At 38.7% G+C, this 5,665-nt stretch overlaps 1 protein-coding gene across 1 annotated transcript in view; it reads right to left on the bottom strand.

Moving 5' to 3' along the window:
- The window catches only part of LOC106876782 (sodium-dependent phosphate transporter 1), a 204,552-nt gene extending 199,602 nt beyond the window's left edge, over positions 1-4,950 (bottom strand). Inside the window, exon 1 of the mRNA XM_052976433.1 lies at positions 4,858-4,950. The gene's annotated coding sequence lies outside the window, so the exon portion shown is untranslated. The remainder of the gene's footprint in view (positions 1-4,857) is intronic.
- Between the last annotated feature and the right edge of the window lie 715 nt (positions 4,951-5,665).

The raw sequence follows: 5,665 nt of genomic DNA, 5'->3' as shown, positions 1-5,665 counted from the left end.
TATAATCAAACATTATTAGGAATTGTATAAAAATAATTATTAAAATATTTTGTGTATTGTACAGGGTGTCTCAAAAAGATTTGCCCATGTTTATGACTCTTCCTAAAAAATATTGGTTCAGATGATATCATCTACATTTTACATAAAGCTTTGCATATGTCTTTTGTTCATGTATCTATTGTTTCATTCATTTATAACATGGTGTCAAAAGCAAAACGTGTCCAGATTGTCGCTTTGAAAACAGCTGGAGTGAGCAACAAGGACAACAAAACAGTTGAATGTGTGTCATAAAACAATGTTCAATACCTGGAAACAATATATGGAGTCCATTACTACCTCTAGTAAGCCAATTCCTGGTAGAAAACGATCAATTCATACCAAACACACTATTGAAGTTGTGAAGAAGTGAGTGCGAGAAAAACTGCAAAAGATCTTGATATTTCAAAATCGTCAATGCACAGGATTTTTAAAGACGATTTAAAGCTAACTGCATACAAGAAACAATCCCAGCAATTAATTTCAGCAACTTCCAAGAAGAAAGAGGTTGACAGGAGTAAAATCATTTTAGCTGAGATGAAGCGTGCCACTAACAAAGTGTTGATCTGGTCCAACAAGATCTTCACTGTGGAGGCTGTTACCAACAGGCAGCATGACAGGCTTTATGCACGTAATGCAGGAAACTTACTGAAGGTAGTAGAAGTCATTTACCCTGTCAGAAGCCCGCTTCACTCATGGTGTGAGCCACAGTTGCATCTGATGGGTCCAAGTCTTCCTTGATGCTGGCATCAAGGTCAACAGCGAAATTTATGTGGAAATGTTGGATGAGAAAGTGTTACCCTGCATCATAGAAACTTTTGGTGACTTACATTTTCAAGATGGGGTTCCAGCCCACATATCCAATTTGACACAGAGGTGGTACAAAGAGCATTTCAGTGGTTTTTGGAACAAGACGATATGGCCTTCCTCAAGTCCAGACATCAATCCCATGGACTTTGCTATCTGGTCCATCTTAGAGAGTAATGTTTCTGTTCACTCCTATTCAAATGTGTCAGATTTGAAGAAAACTCTTCTGTCTTCATGGGTCAAGTTGGATGAAGAGGTGGTACAGCACTCATGCAACTCAGTGACTACTCATTTGCAGGCTATGATCAAGATAAAAGGTGGTCATTTTGAAATGTAATTACTGCAATGAATTGACAATTTACATTAGAACATGTGTGCCAAATTTCATTTTCCTACCTTAAGTTTATTTTGAATAATTAAGAAATATCAATGGGTAAATCTTTCTGGGACACCCTGTATAAGCAATTGGAGATAAATTTTAACAAAATCTTGTTTGGACTCCAGTTGAGAACCACTGCTTTAGATAGAAGTAAGTATAGAGGCATCAAATTGATGAAAGTTAGAGAGAGAGTTATAGCCCAATTAATTAGGAACAGAATTAAATGAGATGAAATGCATTTTGGCTTTGTCCCAGGGAGAAGCACTACTGATGATATCTTCATAATAAGGCAACTGTAAGAGAAGTATTTAGCAAAGAATAAACCATTGTACTTGGCATTTGTTGACCCGGAGAAAACCTTCAACAGAGTACCTAGCTTTGTGTAAATAGTCATCTCTGAGGAAGCTAGGGATAGAAGAATGACTTGTGTCCATCAGGGCTTGGTTCTCAGCCCCCTCCTAGTTATCATCAAAGGAATTTAAGACTGGTTGTCCATGGGAACTACTATATCCTGATGATCTTGTTCTTATAGCAGAATCTTTAACGGAACTAGAGAAGAAATTCCAGGAGTGGAAGAAAAATTTAGAATTGAATGACCTTAAAGTTAACAAAGACTAAGGTTCTAGTAAGCAAAAATAAAAACAGTCAGGTTAATGGCTCTGTCCAATACCTAGGAAAGGTGTAGGCAGGAATTCTATTCAGTGTACCCAGTGCAAACAATGGACACACAAGAAGTGCAGTGGAATCACAGGCAGGTCAACAGAAAAAGTAGTCTTTGTGTTTGGAAGATGCACAGGAGCCATAAAATTGGTTTTCTCAAATGCCCCAGAGGCTCTCTAGAGGTAGTAGATAATTTGTGTTACCTGAGTGACCAAATTAGCAGTAGAAGAGGATGTTCTGAAAGGGTAATTGCTAGAATAAGAATTTGATGGAGAAAATTCAGAAAACTTTTACCTCTGTTGGCAACCAAAGGTCTCTCTCTCTCTCTCTTTCTCTCTTCCCTCTCTGAGTGAGGAAGACTGTATGATGCTTGTGTACAAACAACAATGTTACATAACAGTGAGAAATGGGCCCTAAATGCAGGTGTGTGCTGTTGGATGTACAATGTCAGAGTACATGTATGACAAAGTATTAGTGTATTGAGCAAAAAAGTTAGGCTGAATAATAATTAGATGCAGTGTACAAGAGAAAAGACTGCTGTGCTGGTCTGGTTATATGATGCATATGGATATTCGCTTAAAGAGGATGGAACTTGTGGAAGAAGGAGACCCAGGAAGAGACATGGTACAAAGTATTGAAGGCTGATCTCAAGATGCTGAGTTAACAAAGACTAAGGATCTAGTAAGCAAAAATAAAAACAATCAGGTTAATGGCTTTGCTCAATACCTAGGAAAAGTGTAGGTAAGAATTCCATCTGGTGTACCCAGTGCAAGCTGTGAACACACAAGAGGTACAATGGAATCACAAGAAGGTTAACAGAAGAAGTAGTCTTTGTGTCTGGAAGATGCACAAGAATCATTAAGGCTACACATACACATAAAATTGATTTTCTCAAATTCCCCAGAGGCTCTCTAGAGTAGTAGATAATTTGTGTTAAGGAGATGATGAAGGTTTGCAATGTCTGGCACTTTGCTGTGCTCAAGAAAACCTGTCCGCTACAGCATTCTCTCTGCCCCATCAACCTTCTTTCCTACATCTCTTCTTTATCTATGGTATTATTTGGCTACCATAATCACCTGAGAGCAGAATAGACATCATACTTCATCCCCTCCTCTTGGTTACCTTCCTCATCCCAGAACCACTTCCATTTATAATTATCTTCCCTACCCGCTGGATCCACCAATCATCTCCTGTTTGTGCCTTCAGCCACTGCTCTCTCCCCTCTGCTTTACTCCATCTTTAATGTCTCTCTTATCACTCTCAATGCCCTCACATATCTACCCATAACACACCCCATTCCCATTGAGCCACTCTTGTATCTCTCACCATCGTTTACTACATTCATCTCTAGCCCACCTCAAACCGTCTCTTCCAGCATTCTAATGAAACTTCCCCCTCTACCCACTCAGCTACATCCTCTGTATCACTTCACCTATATTCACCCCAAACTGTACTTTGAGGGTATGTCATGACCTGTCACCATCACCATCTCTCTCTCCTCTATCTTTCTCTCTAAGTCACTTTCCCTCCATTCTCTTCCAAATAGTGTATCCTTGTTTTTATTCTACAGTAAGACCCTTACCTCTATTCCTCTTATTTTGTTAACCTCTCATCACCTGGCACAAAGCCACCTCTCTCAATACTACTCCTCCTCCTAGTTGATGGGTCTTCGTTTTGCAAGTTACTTGGTAATCCTGCCAGTGCTGGTGCCACGTAAAAAGCACTCAATACACTCTGTAGATTGGCTGGCATTAGGAAGAGCATCCAATCATAGTAACCTTGCTAAAGCAGACAATAGAGCTTGGTGCAATTTTCTGGCTTGCTAGCTCTTGTCAAACAGTCTGACCCATGCCATGAGGGAAAATGGACGTTAAATGATGATGATACATACATACATGCATACACACACACACACATTTCATCATCATCATCATCATCATAATTTCATGTCCATTTTCCATGCTGGCATGAGTTGGACAGTTTGACAAGTACTGGCAACCTGGAAGGCCACACTGAGTTCTGTCAGTTTCAGCATGTTTTTTTATGGCTGGATGCCCGTCATAACACAAACTATTTTACATAGTGTACCGGGTGCTTTTTTCAAGCCTCTGAGGTGCAGTGTTACTTGCAGGGCAGAAAAAAAGAACAGGGGGGGGGGGGGGGAGAAAATAGTTCCCACTATAAAAAGTGGAATATTTGAGAGGGTAAGATGGCAGTGGGTGGCAGGTGTTGAAAGACTGAGAATGACAGAGGAACAAGCACAGGTGTCTTGCTATGGAGGAGATGCATGGCTGAGGAAGACAAAAGGAAGGTAGTGATGGGATGTTGGAGCAAACTGTCAAGGTACAAGAGGCTACGCATAAAAAAGGATATGGGCAGTAGGTCAGGGAGTGAGTGAGAGTGGAAGGAATAATAGATGGTTAAAGGTGGGGGGTAGAGGTGCAGTTGAAGGGAAATTCCAGTATGGAGAGGATTAAGTTGGGAGATATAGAAGTGGATCAAAAAAGAGAATAGATGAGAAAGTAGTGGGATGATGTGCAAAGTGTAAGAGCTGTGAAGAGGGAGATATACAAGGGACTATAGTAAGTGAGGCATGATGATATATATGAGACAGCATTGAGAATGATAGCAGATAAGAGGTGTTAAGAATGGAGTATACTAGAAGTGAGAGAGCAGTGGTTGAAGACAGAGGAAGGAGATTATTGGTAGAAGTAGTGTGGGCAAGGATGATAAAAAATGGAAGTAGTTCAGGGTGTGGGGGATGTAATATATAGACACAAATATTATAATGCGCATGCACACACACTTATTTATATATTTTACCTGGGTTTCGTATTGCAAAGTTTGTACAACAGTGCTGCAATATACACTAAAGTTCCAAATACATGCAAAAGCAAAATACATTTTGAAAACAGGATTCAAAATATCAAGTACAATGTAAAAGTAATTAAAGTTATAGGACAAAAATTTCATACCTGTGTAGACTAAAGTGAATGTCCATCTCATAATTCTTGTCAGATAGCATAATGCTAATGTTTGAAGATGTCCATGGTGGTTCTTCATATTCTGGCAAAGAATAAAATAAAAGGAAATGATAGATATACTACTTACAGCCATGACATAGAACTATATTTCCTGGAAAATCTAGGAGCTGAAACTGCTCAGAATGTGGCAGAAATAAATTTTAAAATCCTAATCCTGTAATGAGTTAACAACAATAACAATATTAACAATATTAATTACAATAATAATTCTTTCCAACTTTGGTACCAGGCCAGCAATTTTATCTGTGATCAACTTGTACTTATTTTATTGACCCCAAAAAATGAAAGACAAAGTCAACTTTAGCAGAATTTGAACATAGAATGTAAAGCCGGAATACTAATGATTTATAGGTATGTGGTACTTCATTATGCAACCATAATATACTATAAAGTATATTTTTTTACAAGTCAATACCATGTTCTACTGCATTAGTAGTGCAATTTACATTATTTTGATATAGCTATTTCAACAGATATTCCATAGAGATTATAGCCAGCACTGATTTTTGCTACATTTCATATGAGATGTCAAGGCTTGGGTTGACTCAAGGCTATACTAAATGAGAGTTACCCAAAGTGCAATGCAGTGGGACTGAACCACATGGTTAGGAAGCAAGCTTCTTAACTACACAGCTACATCAGTTCCTAATCCTCTATATATCAATTCTGAAGGAAAAGCCAATAAGATTAGAAGTTCATGGCTGGAATACTTTTAATCATGTCTGCTCAGTCAGGGCTG

This window comes from Octopus bimaculoides, chromosome 24, assembly GCF_001194135.2.
Source record: "Octopus bimaculoides isolate UCB-OBI-ISO-001 chromosome 24, ASM119413v2, whole genome shotgun sequence".
In the NCBI taxonomy this organism is placed as follows: Eukaryota; Metazoa; Mollusca; class Cephalopoda; order Octopoda; family Octopodidae; genus Octopus; species Octopus bimaculoides.
This window is presented reverse-complemented; position numbering and strand designations above follow the sequence as displayed.